The sequence below is a fragment of the Coturnix japonica genome, chromosome 3 (genome assembly GCF_054131305.1).
Source record: "Coturnix japonica strain WE chromosome 3, WE-NBRP24, whole genome shotgun sequence".
Classification (NCBI taxonomy): Eukaryota; Metazoa; Chordata; class Aves; order Galliformes; family Phasianidae; genus Coturnix; species Coturnix japonica.
In genome coordinates, this window is record NC_140665.1 from 11,894,207 (window position 1) to 11,909,935 (window position 15,729).

Below are 15,729 nucleotides of genomic sequence, written 5' to 3' on the forward strand. Positions count from 1 at the left end.
TTGGCCTGCGGCAGTCTGGATAAACAGCTTGTCCCTGGATCAGAGCAGCAACCGAGACATTAAAAGGCAACAGATCTAGGAGTGTGCTATATGGATACATTACTGAGCTCTAACACATCAGCTTTTACACAGAGCTTTCCATTAAATCATAGAATCTCCACAGTTGGGAAAGACCTACAAGGTCATCCATCCAGTCCAACCATCCACCTATCACCAATAGTTATCTCATTGCTTAGTCTTAAGGCCTAATTACATGGCATTATCTGGCCAAACAATGTGTGGAAGTAACCTTTAGTAATAACTGCCATCAGGGGCCTCAGGTTCTGCTGCAGATGAGGAGATATTCTTACCTTGCATGTTACCCAGGAGCTGATTCAAGTAGTTATAGTTGAACCATTAAGCCTCTGGTCACCCTAATATATCTCAATTCAAATGAACTAAAGAAGTGATTTTACCAAATGCTCACATGACACTGAAGCGTAGGAAGAGGGCTGAGTTTTGAGCAAGGCAGAAAATGACTGAAAAAGAAACTCTGAAAAAATAAGCAACTCCAAGAAAATAAAATCTTTAGACTTTGCATGGTGACCATGCAACTCTCTGCCATACTGGTTTGACACTAAACACACCTGTTCCTAAAGAAAAAGGATGAGCAACAACCATTCTACATGAGATAAAGGTTTAGGAAGAAATAGAAATCCAGCTCAAATGTATCCTTCACATTTGGCCAAATCTAGAGCTGGCATCAGCTGTCAGAGCACTGAAATCATACAATTTATGGACAGAAAGTACGCCAGCTCCAGTAGGAAAAAGTTCCCAGGTCTGATCATGGCCAAGATTCACACTTTCACATCCTACTGCAAACTCCCAACTTTCATCACTGACAAACCACAGCTGTTGTAGGATGTGTTCTCCAGTGTGTGTAGGAGAAGGTGACAGCACCAAAGTTAAGCCTCATATCTGTATACAGTTTCTGGTTTATCCTTTTTCTTCTTTGTCTCCAAGTGATTCAACAGAGGGCAATGTGGCATATTTCCAGCAGAAGGTCAAGAGGTCTGGGCAGAAGCTTGTAGAAGATGACTGGCTCAAGAAACATTACTAGATGTATTGTGTCCACCTGACTCAAGGAAAGATTAAACAATTACTTGGAAGATTGAAGATTTCAGATTGCTGAACAGATAAGCAAGAAGAAACACGGAATATTCCCAGAGCTGAAAGCTGGAGGTGAAAGTAATATTATGAGAAGGAATCATACAAGTTCTCCCTGCTCTTCCTCTTCCTTAGATATCTGTTTAGCAGAACAGCAGGGGATTCAATAGTGCATCCTTAGTGTAAACACTTGCCATTTTAAAGAATACAGCATCCAGTCCTGACTTAAAGAGCACTAGCTTTCCACAGTAACTGAGTGCCTTCTACTATGTAGATTAGATGCTATTTTCCACTTACCTCATAAGATCCCTTTCTCATACATAGACCATCTTGTATAGAAGTTGGATAGAAGAAAACTGAAACATGCCACTACTGATAATTCTAGAAACTGGATAAACTTTCTAGTACTTAGCTCTTGAGTTATGTATTCCTACTGCCTCCAGATTCACACAAGGACAGTGGTTCATTACTAAGAGATGAAGCCATTGCTTGCCAAATATGCATCTAAATTTATGCATCTGAATTGTTTCACGCATATGAAAATGACAACTCATGCTAAAATCTGAGTACTTGACAGAGAATAGTCCTTTGTTAGGGGCTTCAACTGGCAAAGGACAGCACCTCCTGTTTTGAAAGAAGTCCTACAAAGTATTTTCTTTTTCCTCAGACTTTATTTAAGCTAATCTTCAAACACCTGTAACCTAAGGTCAGCTTCCAGTCTCTTGGTTTATGGAGTAAATAAGGGAAGAAAGCTGCTTTTCTGATGTCTCAAGTTTCCTTGCAGAAGAAGAAAGCAGAATTAAGACATACAATCACCACCTCCTTGCCTTAAGCAGCATTACTGGCAGATTATAACAAGCATACAAATAATCAAAGCAAACTTCAGCTACGAAACACATCATTATGTGTGTCCTGTGTCCTCTTACAGAAACATAGTGCCACAGGACACAGCACGCTCTCTTGATGGTTTCTTATTTTTTTTCAGGCTGGAATTGAAATTAATCTGAAAATTGTCTTTGCTCTGGAGGCTTTAACAAAATTACTGTATTTAGTGAAACAACCAGATAAAAATGCAAGAAAAAGAAAAATTGTCTTTATTTGGAAGAATTAGTTTGTCTTAAAAGCAGTAGGCAATCATGAAAAGAAATGTTTTTAGGAACAGCAGAGTTCCCTGAAAGAATAAAGCTTAGCAAGTACAATGTTCAGAGGCAAACATCTCATACCCAGCACCTATGATGTATTTCAACCTTATTCTTTTTACCCTTTGATAACAATTCCACTGAATTTTAGTGGCTCTGTAAAATAACGTCCTGTTAGCAGCCTATACTGTATACAAACAACCAGATTTTCCTACGGGGCTTTGCAATCGCCTCAGTCCTTCCACGTACCTAATTTCAGGGTACTTGCCAAGCTTACACAGCTGCTATGCCAGACTATGGATTTTGTTCATTAATATTTACTTTGGTTTTTGTTTCTTTATTTTTAGCCTAATTTATACTTAGCTCTTTGAGCCTATGAAGCATTTTGTCAATAAGCAATGATGATATTTTGCATATGTCACGTTACTTGTCCTTGTATGTCTAACAACTGTATTAGCATAATACTGTCCAGCTACAGCCTCTGGGAACTTCTGTTAAATAGTGTTTGAATATAAAAACCACACCTATTAAGGTTACTCCTGCTTCTCAAAGAATCCCTTGACTTGGATACATTAAAACGTAACCAACAAGGTCATTTCACTCCCTGAAACCAAGGAACTTAAAGCGGTCCACAATAAATAAGTTTCAGTTCAGTGAAGTTGTACATCCTTTCTACCCAAGTCCAACTACAATGTTTTGCACAGAACTGTACGTATTTTTCTTAATGCTGAAGCGTCCAGTGCCACACACTGGTTCAATTACATGCTAGATACTGCAAGAGATGTCTCACCTCTGGTGGGAGAGATCAGAAAAACACTTGTGCAGACAAAACACACATATGGGATGGTGAATATCCATCCTAGTGATTTTAGTTATGTGCTGTACTTCCATAAGGTGACTTCACCATAAAAACAAACCAGCCAACCACCCTCTGAAGGGAAAAGAGATGATGTCTGCCTTGGGGAAGATCTAGGTATGCTCAGGAAGACCACACAGGGTATTGGCAGCACAGCCCAGAGGGGGAAGGCACATGCTGCCATGTGGTGCCCCTCTAGAGCTGCCTTGGATGTCTGTCACCTTGGCTGGTTTAAACATGAATCAAAACACAGTTTCTGTATGCTAGAGGACGGGCTTGATGGATAATTGCATAATGAAGCTATGTGATTAAAAAAAGAAAAAGAACATCTGACAGAAGGGCAGAAAGAAAAGGAGGTTTGGTGGCAAACAGTTCATGTTCATCCTCCTCAAAATAAATACATCAGGGTTAGCAGTTTCTAATGAATTCGGTGATTCTATTTAGCAGTGGAAATGCTGTTTGCTGCTTGGCATTTTAGTGCTTACATAATTTATAGTCTATTATTTGGTAATGTATTGAAGCAGGTTGTTGTCTTTGGCACCATCAAAGCTGTTTGCTAATTCACGGCTTGACCTTCTCTGCATGCATATAGAACGGAAAAGAACTGGTACAGGGCACACTGGCGTGTCTCCAAAAATCGCTTAGTGTTCAGTCAGTTTCATTTGTATGAACCTTAACAAACTATTTTCAAATATATACTTTTCAGGAAAAAAACAAAAAAGAGCAAGTGTTCAATCTGTACTTAAGACTGACACATTTATCTCCTGTTTTGTGGGATTTTATACCCTTAGGCTGTGATAATATCCTGGCATTAGCATGTAAGTGGACACAGCCTGTTTCCATACTGTGCCTATGAAGCATCTCTCATGTCGAGGAGATATGCTGATATTCCAGTATATGAAAGTTAGAATAAGGTAACAGAGCTGCCACCCATCCCTCCCAGGACTTCACCTGACAGTCCATACTGTGCCTGCTATTCAACTACCAACCCCAAATCAAAAGCACACTGCAATATTTCTTTCCCTTTTTCATTTAAATTTTGCATCTAATACAGCAGAAAAGTATTGAGATAGGCAGTGGTAACTTAAATAACTAGTAAGTGCCAAAGCCGTTGAAAGGGTTATCTCAGACATGCCTGGTAGGGGCAATAAGATGGGGAAGGTGACATCATGGCAGGATTTTCTTGATGCCTTTTCCCCAAGCGTGACATTTTTTTTCCCCTGTGAGCTGCTTCTATGTTTCAAAGAAATAGTTATGAGCCACAAATACATGCTAACTGGAATTGATCAAGGACAAAATGAATAATTTAATTTCTGAAGAACAGATCAACTGTATTGCTACAGACATTTTTTTACACTGATGTTACAGCTATCTTGCTTTAGCTGCATTTACATGTAGCAGCAGTATCGTTTTGTGTCTCAACTGGCACCTCCCAGCTGAATTCCCCACCTTTTTTTTCTTTTTTTTTTTTTTTTTGTTTCAGCACTTCTGATCTTAAAGAGCATGAATAATTCACAAAGAATTCCATACCTCTTCAAAGCATTCTGTTAAATAAAGCCACATACTTAATTCTTTTCTTTGCTGATTATCCACAATTAGGAATAATGATTTGAACTGTTAAGGGTGATGACTCCCAGGCAGCTCTCCACATATGACTACCATCACCTTCTTTGTCAGACCCAGAAACAAGTCTGACTGTTTGTGCTACTTAAACACAACTTAGATGTAATATAGCAATATATTTTAATATGTTTCTATTACAGCAACCTCAAAATACCTTTGCCAATCAAAACAAAAACAAAAAAGACTGAATAGGGCATAAGAAATTTCCAGGCAATCAAAGGAGATCTGCAAATGTAACTGAATGCTGGCAACTTCCCACAAAATTTACAGAAATACAGCCAAAAAGTTCACATCTGCTCTGCCCTTTTTGTAGGCCCTCTGCCTAAAAGTTAGAGGCTTTAACATGTGGCAAAAACTACTACTCATTTAAAGGATTAACATAAAAGAACACATTTTTTGGTCTGGTGCTCATTTACTGAGGCTCTAAGATCAGTAAATTCTGCACTGCATAGCTAACAAATATTGTAGTTCTGTCTATTAGCTGCTTCCTTTAAACTTGTGACTTAAAAGGTCATTGCATTAAAGTTCTTTATACATTATGGGTTTATTAATCTCACTAGTGTGGTTGCATTCACTGATACATCACAACTACATTAAAAATATATATACTATTTTAGACACTCAACATTTACCTTTGAAATCAAGGACAACCCTACTGATGTGCATAACAGAAGCAAGGTCAAATAAGCAGCCATCATTCTTTGCAGAGTAAAATCTCTCCTAAAGATGAGCTCAGCCCCAAGAGTTCAATCAAGCTCTAATTCCATCTGAAAAAAATCTATCCCTCTCCAGTCTGGCAGGTAACTTCCAGTCTGAGCACACTTTATGCAAAACTAGATCAGGCAACATTGAGACTTAAGTACCCCAGAAGACAACCACATAATTTCAGGTACCAGTCCAAAAAAATAGCACCTATTCCAACCAACATGCACTAGGTTAAGCCAGATAAGGGTGCCCAGGAATTACCTTAAAGATCTAACTTGCACTGAGTGCACAGTGCTTCGGCCAAGTCACTAAAGGTCTGCAGCAGACCCAGGAACTGATCTCAGGTTAACCGCGTCCCAGTTCAGCAGAGTCATAGAGTCACTAAGATTGAAAGAGACCTCTCATATCAACCAGAGGAACCATCCACCTACTAACCACTACCACCTTACATTCCATTTATCCTTTTCCCTTAGCCCCCTCAGACCCCTGCCCAGACCAACCCAAGGCATTGCTCTCATGTTGCAGAGCTCAGCCAGCACTTCAAGCATCTCAGGCGCCCTCCCACCATACATTTTTTTAGAAGTCAATTCTTGTTTAGAAGTTATCTTTCACAAAAATGGGAAGAAGCACTTAAGAACACTTGGCGTTACAAGGAAGCAGGTGAATGGGAAAAGAGAGAAGTAGCTTCCCCAGAACAGAAAAACAGACATCAGAGAATGAGACACAACAGTCACACAGCTCTTGGAGCACTTTTGAACGGATGTCATATTCAGCAGGATGCCTCTTCTGACATAGACTCAAACTATTGTTAATGTACATAGTGAACAGCCTCATTTAGAATAAGCATGCGGTTTGCACAAGTACTAAATACTAAAGGAAATGGAAATAAAACACTGCTTCTGCCCCAGAGACACTGTCCCTGTTAAAACCTGAAACACACAAAACGCCAAAGGAAGAAGAGTTTGAAGAAAGAACCATGACTTCAGCCTACATATTACAGATGGACTATATAGTACATTAGCAGCATTTCTAAAAGTAACTCTCTAAATAAAAAGCAACTTACATTCACACCAGCATGAAACCCTCTTTCTTTATGAGCCATAATGTGGTATGTGAAATGCAGCAAAGGCCTTCTAGCGAGACACACATCAAGGAATAGAATATGATTAGCACATAGTGACTCAGATCATTGGCCACACTGGATTCCTAACAAAGAATCTGGCACAAACAAATTCAGGGAGAACAAAGTCTGTACAGAGAACTAGAGATAGCTTCTGAAAGATAAAGAAAAAGGGGGGTAGGGAGAGGTCACAGTTATCTCAGTGAGGAGGAAAAGGAAAAAAAGGCAGAGTGAGATAAACACCATTGCCAAGAACAGTATCTAAAACAACAGGCATCCCGGAGAAGCACTGGGTAACCATTGCCATCCCAAACGAATTAAACCTCAGTAAGTATTAGGAAGTTTAAGCTTCAGAACTGAAATCTTTCTCATCTGCCTGTAGTTTAGGAGACTTAAGGACTCCCTACCAACCTGTGATTCCAGAGATGGAGGAGAGAGCGGCTTTTCCTCCAGGGAGACACCTCCAAATGTTACCAACCCCACTGGAACCTCCAAAGGGATTAGAGAAAACAGCAAAAGTAAAGTTGGAAAAAATAGAACAAAAACAGAACACATAGAAAGAAGCTTGAGCTAAAGATCTCCGTGAAGAAGTAGTGAGGGACAGGTGCAAGGAAAATGTAAAATAGAGTCACCCATAACCTCAGCTCTGCATCTATTTCAGGAGGAAAGCAGTGAGTAGTGACACACACACCAAAATACAGAGGGTTTCTGTTCTGGAGGAAGATGTCTGTGATACAATTTCAGTGAAAGTGAGGATTCCTGAAGTGTACACACAGCAGAAGTCAGCAGCGTATCATTCAACTGCCATATTTGCATCTATACCATTCAGTGAATGACTGTTCTCATTCCAGCTGGTTTGTGAAGCCAGATGCAGTATCATTAAAACAACAATGATAAGCAGCAATCTTCAGCTGGGCAAGTGTCACCAACTGCAGGTGATGGAAAATAAGTTTTCTGGGGCCAGCTGGCAAGAACAGGCAGTTGCTAAAAACCTCACTAAATGAAATATTGTCTTGTTTAGAGTTTACATTAGCTCTACAGGAAGCATCCTGTAAAGCTAACAGCTTGCTACAAAGGTGTCAGTGACTGGGAAACACTGTGCACAGGGATCAGGTCTGGGTCCAAATAGCAATGGCAAAAGGTAAACTACAATAGGATGGTCTACACCAGGCAGCTGCATGCTCAGAGCAGCAGTGGAAACTTGAAGACTCAAGACTTTGGTAGCTAAACATGTAAGCAATCTTCACCAGCAGAAGAAATGTAGAAACACACTGTCTTGGGCATAGGATTTACTAAAAAAGGATACAAACAATCCACTGACTGGGACACTGCCAAGGGACTTGCAAGTAATTTTCTTACAGCCATCACATGCTTCAGAAATACTTTGATGTGGTGGTATGCTGGAAAAATCTGTGTCCATATTGAGGCCTAGGAACTAGCAGACTTGATCTCAGCAATTAAGGAAAAGACAGGGAATGACCTCCCAAAGTTTCTAAGGTTATTTTCAACAGCAAAGTTGTAACACTGTGAAAAGGGAGTTGCAACCATTTGCTGCAGAAGAGTTTGAGGAACCAGCAATGGCATCACAGCAGTTCCTAGGCTGACGTATTACAATTGCAGCACCTCTACAGATCTCTTCCAAAACAACTGATTTAGTTTTGCAAGCCTACAGACCATTTGACACCTAAATAGTGGGGGAATGCTCACTGCTGATACTGCACATCCATCTTGCATAAAGGCAGCAACATTCTGTGGAACATCTTTCACTGGTACTAAATTCCTTTTATAACAGAAGACGATGTAATCTTAGTAGGATTTCAGAGATTTAGAAGTGTTACTGTTATGCTTCGTAACAATACACAATAAAATGTCTTATAGCATTCACTGGCTTTTTGACTGCACCATTATTATGCTATAATTGCAGATTAATTTTCACTCTTTTCTATATTTATTTTTTAACTAATAACTACAGAGATGCATATGCTAGAAAAACAAATTTCAGGCCTTTCATAGAATGATTAAAGGAAAGAATCACTAATGTGGGATCTAGTACGGAGACATAGGAGGACAATGAGAGTACCAATCAAGTTTCACAGGCTCCAAAACTTAAAATATTACGTAATATATAACATATATAGGCAGTATAGATAACTATAGCCTATTAGGTACAAGCATAAATGACCATGCCCATTTACTATAGCATTCCTGCAATTCCTGAAGCAGAATTAAGCTTGTTGTGGTCTCATTGGTAGATCATAAACTTGCAGTTATCCTTCAGGATAGCCAGATAAACACATTAAATCAAAATACTCAGTATTTATTCGTGAATATGCTTGAATTTAAAAGCTATAAACTTTGGTTTCACATTTCGTTCTATGTTTGCACACCGCAGGTTTGCTTTTAACAAGTTTGCCAAATTGCACTTAATCAGTACAGCATCACAACAAAGCACTGCTGGATGGGCAACATGCCAGGTCTTTGGTATGACAGGGAACATGCATGGTATTCCAGAGAACATGCAGAGCTGGGTGTCACAGAAATCTTCACGCTGACTTTGAACTTCTCCTCTTGGTGTAACACACAGTTCTCATTACACCACATAGTAACTTGTTCTCAATAGTTATTACAGAAATCTCTCTTAAATACAGTTCCCAAGAGCTAGCCTTTGTAGTTGAACATAGTAACACAAATAATTGAGCATTTGCAGAACACAGAGTTCGAATACACGTGCAACAGCAATATGAAACATATATATGAAACAGTGATGTTCTGTTACCTGTTGAGATTTTCTGTATGGAAATCTGGAGAGATCCAGTCCTCTTTACTCTTGTGCTGCTACTTAGAGCTCAGTACATCTCATTTAACCTCCAGAGCAAAGCAGGTGAAAAACAATCCATGTTACCTGGTTTAAGAAAAAGAAAAAAAAAGAAAAATCAAACTCTTTCCCAGTCATCAGCTGCTGTATTTCTCCTCTGCCATGAGTGCATTCAATTGGTTATTTGAATTTTATTTTCATATGCTAGTAGTAACAGGGTGGGATATTTGCCCAGAAGAGCCGTCAATGCTCCACCCCTGAAGGTGTTCAAGACCAGGTTGGATGGGGCCCTGGGCAACCTGGTCTAGTACCAGGTCTGGAGGTTGGTGGTCCTGCCTGTGGCAGAGGGTTAGAACTTGATGATCCTTAGGGTCCTTTCTAACCCAAGCCATTCTATGATTCTATAGAGTGAAAATGAAGTAGAATTAGCTCTCTGTTGTGCTGATGCAACTCATGATCAGAAAAAAAGTGCAAGAAATTTGGATCAGCAACAGAATCCCACTGGATAACACACACCCATCCATATTCCATTTTCCATACCCACTGCACATCAGTCTGGACATGACATATTTTCCTAACCCCAAGCCTGAATTTCCTTGAGCACTTGTAAATACCTGTAAATACCAAATACCTTGGAAAAAAACCCACAAAAATATTATAATCGTACAGTCACAGAATCACGAAGGGTGTTAAAGATCTCTAAGATCTCCATGCCCAGTCCCAACCTATCCCCTTCATGAGCACCAACCACATTCCTCAGAAAACCATAACACAAATACCATATCTCACACTGATTGTTTAGGAAAAAGAATACACTGAAGAATGAGGTGTCAAGAAAAAGAAAACAAATATTTTTATTTTCTGGTTAATGTGAGGACAGGGAATATACTGTTGCATTTCTTTAAATGGAGATAACGTTCTACTGATCACAACTTGTTTTCCTACAAAAGAAAACAGATCCTTTCCTGGGGACAACAAAATAGGAGATAAAAAAAATTAAAGTCTTACATCTCAGGAACAAAATATTTTATTCCCTTTCACTTTGGGAACACTAACAATATATTCAATTTGAGACATTTTTTCTCCCCATATGCTGGGGGAACACACTGTGAAGGAGTTTGTTCATTAGGCTGCAGAAAGAGGTGTTTTTTTCTTTTTTTTCAACTGAGGGGGCACAGTCTCCCATGGAGCTACATAACAAGGCAACACAGAGCCACAGAACTATTATCTATCCCACCGATTGAAAGCCTCACTGTATGAAATTCTTCCCCCAAGTAAAATAAAAATGATGGGGCTATTTTTTCAGTCTGTTTCTTCCAGCAATTCATTTAATGTCAGTGTAACGCTTTCTCATTGTAAGCAGAGCCTTGTGGTGCGCCCACTCTGGCAACAGCTGTTCATTGGGCTCTGTCACAGAGAACATTGTTCCAACACAGGGAAGATGGGCTCCAGGCTCTGATAAATGAATACTAGTAGTCAGAGATGTCACAAGTGCCCTACTAAGTTATTGGGTTGGCTCAGCAGGACATTGTGCCACTGTGCCCATGCCTCAGCTGCTCTGGTTTGCAAACTTTGATGTCGTTAAAGTTCTACCCATTAAGCCCTCCACTGATGCAAGAAATGCTGGTCTGGGGTATTCAGGTCACAGTTCTCTAGCAGTACAGCTGCAGGCAAAAAGTGATGTCAGGATCATCTGACACAGATTCAGACAGATTTGCTGGAGGTTATTTTTGAGAGAGCTCACTCCATATTCTGAAAGGACTCTTCTCCCTTGTTCTCCACTTAGAGTAAATAGCATCTGGCTCCCAGGACTATTACAAGTAACATGAATGTGGTGCAGTTCCCAGAGTATGAGTAATCAACTGGCTATTTCCATGGGTAAGGTAAGTGTGGTCCTACAGTACATTAACAGAGACACTCCAACACTGACCTAATAGACAAGCTGTTCTGGAGAACATCTGGAAAGGTTGTACCTACCTACATGCATGCATATATATTACTTTGGTTATCTCAGTACTTTCCCTTGGTCATTAATTTGTTCCAAGCCTAAACAATATTTTGGTGAATCTTTGATTTGAATACTAGTTTTCTGATGGGATTCTCAATATACACCAAATTCACAGCCCTGAATACACCCTTATAGGAGAAATGAAAGCATGAATTAAGACTACTGCCAAGTGAGGGAGCCTCATAAGGAAATAAAGTGACTGACTTCTACCTTTTAATCAAAACAGCGAACTGATGAAGTGTAAAATTTACCTTTTTTCCCTCCCTCCAGCAAAACACAGTAAGAATGCTCTTAATAGCAACAGCCCCAGTCTCAACAAAGATAAATAAATAAGAAATATCAGTTTACAAACACCATGTGCTGAGCTGACAAAAAAAGATGGGAAATTTGTGACAAACTGCTGTGAATTGGGACACAATGCATTGCTAACAAAGAGAAAGCCTTTTATTTGTTTAAAAATAATAATATGATTACTGTATGACTGCAGTAGAACACTCGGGAGGTTTCAATGGCAAGATACTAAAAAAACAAAAGCCCCGCAGCTTAAAGAACCTCTCATTCTCTTCCTGAAAGATCATTTTTGCCTGTACCTTAGTAGACAAGCGTGAAACAAAATTGCCTTACGAACCTAGTCATAGCGTAATCATTGCTTTGGTCTTTGTGACAAGATGTTATTTAGCAGTGTGCTGCATTTACTCTAGGGCAGGTGTCAAAGACAAAGGAAAGCACTTCTGAGAGCTATTTAAATTAGATGTGCATGTTCTTCTCCTCTCCCTGCAATATTCTCAGCACTGGAGCACGCCTTCAAACTGTACGTGACACAGCACACCAAAACTGTCCAGTTTTCTCTGAGCTGCATGCAGGAACACTGTGAAGCATTGGAGGGATCAGCTAGGGTTTGTTACATCTTTTGAGCTGCATGACAGGAACTGCACGGTCTCAATATTTCATTTTTCATTTCCCTCAGCCACAAGGAAGATCAGATGTACTTTGGGAAGTGATATTAGGGATCCTAATTAAATCAGACTCAGCCAATACACAAATGGAACGTACGTGGGGGAACTTCCAATATTTGCTCTCTTAGTAAATTAGGACTTTTTCTAAAATTCTACAGCAGCTTTGAAAGAAATCCAGCAGATATTGAGGCTTTTATAAAAGTGTTTACAGAGATGGCAGTGAGATGCTGCAGAGCCAGCTTTACAAACAGATCAATATTGACTGGGATAGAGCATACCTACTTAATGGCAAGGATCTTATCAATGATGTTTTAAAAAGGTTAATAAAGTCATCTCTTCCTGACAAAAGGAAAACTTGAGTATCATCTAACAGGGTTTCCTCACATGCATAGAGTGAAAGTTACTCAGACCAGCAACTTACAAGCTACTTAAAAAACTAATATCTATATAGAAATACACATTTAAACCAATACAAAACATACTCTTAACACTAGCATAGTAACAGAAATATTGAGAACCTGTCTCTAGAAATATTAAAGGAAACAAGGTAACAACTCACCTCTTTGCCTCATTCAAGCAATTCTTTCAAGCTGGTTTTCTCCGACACCCACCAGTACTCAGTGATAAATGTTTTCCAAAGATACAGTATATAAGTATACCACTATAACACACCTATCTCAGAATTCAGCTATCAAAAATACAAAAAGTTGTTGCTTCACTTGAAAAAGCACTATTTAACTCTTCAGACAGAGAAATTACCAGCTTAGTGCTCAAGCTTATCTACCGCACATCACCAATTTTCTCACAGTGCTTTGCAGTTTTAACAAGGCATGGAAGAGCATTTGCTTGAAAAATGCTCCACAGATACTCTTGCTCTCCATGGGAAAACTGCCTCTTAAATAGGCTGTATCTACGCCACCTGAAATAGTGCATAGTCTAGTAAAAGTCCAATATGGTGTAAGAGTAGGAGACAGCAGATACAGTTGCTTTAAACCAGCTTCAGATCACCCAAAAGATGTAGTAATCACAATCTGTCAAAGAAATTGCTTACCTCTTTCCAAGGGTCAGGACTCACTAAACATTCCAAAAGAGATGACCTCCAAGTAGAAAACCTTTCTCTACAGCTGCCATTCCTTAAATGAGGTTAGGGAAGGGTTTTTTGCACCTGTTGGGAATTGCTTGCACCTGTGCTCCCAGAGCTGGCTACACCCTTTCACCAGGTGTTCAATCACTGGTTTAGGCCATGACCTAAGGCTTCTCATACAGATGGAAACACTGATTCACATTAAAAATGAATTCCATCTCATCTTTGTTCTGGAGCTGAGGAGATAAAATTGCTTTTGACAGTATGAAATTTCTCTGGTGTGACTCTAAAACACTGTGCTCACCTCTACGCATTGCCTTGACTCAAAGCCACACTACTTTGCTGGAGGCCAATGGCCTTGCATATCAGGTGCAGCTGGAATAAAAGAAGACCTGAGTCTACCCTCCCATAGCTTTTTGTCCAAGCTTTCATCAGCAGTAGGGAGGGGTAGTAGGGAGCCCAATCCCCTTCTCTAATTTCAGGATCAGGAGTGACAGCTGTGTGACACAAGTGGGTACTGACTGGTTAACAGCATGAATTCCACAGAGCATACCAAACCAGGCTAAAATCAGAGAAGCCTAAGGAGCATGTGCTATAAGCCAGAAAACTGCAATACAAAATACCTTCCCCCCAGCCGGTGTGTTTCTCCCATTGGAGATGGTAACTCCTTGTGGCATCAGGCAAGTCAAAGCCTCCTCAGCAATCAAGAACTGCAACATTAGCAAGGAAGAAAGCTTAGTGTCAAGGCTGTGTGCTGAGCCTTGTCCTGGCAGTTTTGAAGCTCACTTGAGGAAGTATGACAAATACAAACAAGCTCCAGTAGAGCCCAAAGAAGTTAGCTTCTACTTGAGAGCATACATGGTTAAAAAAACAAACTAGCCACATCTAAACACTCTGCTTTGTCAGAAAAGGCACAGGTGTGCTAAATAGTTCATAGAAAAGATCATGAAGTTGAACATACAGGTACATCTTGAGTTGGAAGGCCAGAAAATCTTGGAGAAAAAAAAAAAAAAAAGCTTTTATTTTTCCCAACAAAAATCCCTATTTCTACCTTTATTTCTCTCCTATTGTGTCTTTTTAACTGTTTTTACAGATCTCACAGACAGGCAGTTCAACACAGGACAGCAGTCTGCTTTACTACCTGTTTTCTGAGCAACTGCTGAGATTTTACAGAACCAAATTGAAGATGGTTATCTCAAATGATCTTTTAATAAAACTTACACAAGAAATATCCCACGGTGTACTGAAAGTTGTAATTTCAGAACAGTTTGCTGCAGATAATACTTCTGGAATAAGTACCAACAACTTATTTCTTCTCCAGAGTCAATGCAGGGTCTCCACTATGTTCACTCTCATCAAAAAATGGAACATTTCATGACACATTCTGGCGTCTGCTACATAACTCATATCAAGTACTTGCATTTTCTATACTTGAATCTAAATATGACATAAAAATAATTTATAGTCAAACAGTTCATTTTTACTATCCCTTAGTGACATTCAGCTTCTCTTGTTCTAACTGCCCATATGTCCAGTGAGACCAATCATTCTCTACTGACAGATCCATTTTTAGAAAGAAATGAGAAAATCTTTCATATGCTATATCGCCACATTGAAAAAGTTTCATCCCCACAATGATCTTTCTGTTTTCTGCAGGCAAGTGCTAAAAGAAATGGATCCCACATAAAATCATTACTTTGAACTGAGTCAGGTCCAGAAGTAAATGAAAACTGAACCTTATTTTCAGCTATTTGATGGGCTGCACAGGATCTGACGATGGGAAAACATACCATCCCAAATGATCACCTCAGTGAAGTCTCCGGGTTAGCAGCACAGAAAGGCATATCAGTCATGCTTTTCATATTTTCATAATTAAAAAGAAGGTTAGAAATCTAGGAGTTGATGCATATTTTGAGATTTACTTCAACCACTAGAGATGAGGTCCAGGATGCTAAGAAACTTTTGGTGTACTTCTAAGTATTAGTCTATGCAGATGCAATACATTACCTACTTCTTCAGACAGTGCTCTTCTTTTCAAGCTCTGCTACAGTACAAGGAAAAGAGAGAACTCTTTCTCCTTATCCTTACACATACATGAAAGAGATCTGTTTCTGCTGGAACAATGCAAGTGTGAAGCAAAAAAAGTCAAGTCTGACCAAAAAGGAACACAGGGCACAAAAATGACAAGAAGACTCAGGATAGAAGTAAGATCCACAGCCATTTTGTTTTGTGTCTTATTATTACCCTCCCAGTATTGCTTTGAACTACATAAAGCAT

The 15,729-nt window shown here is 39.5% G+C and overlaps 1 protein-coding gene across 2 annotated transcripts in view; it reads right to left on the reverse strand.

The window, feature by feature from the left end:
* The window catches only part of FSHR (follicle stimulating hormone receptor), a 91,599-nt gene extending 82,108 nt beyond the window's left edge, over positions 1–9,491 (reverse strand). For both annotated transcript variants that reach the window (XM_085542739.1, XM_015856891.3), the window contains exon 1: positions 9,366–9,491. The gene's annotated coding sequence lies outside the window, so the exon portion shown is untranslated. The remainder of the gene's footprint in view (positions 1–9,365) is intronic.
* Between the last annotated feature and the right edge of the window lie 6,238 nt (positions 9,492–15,729).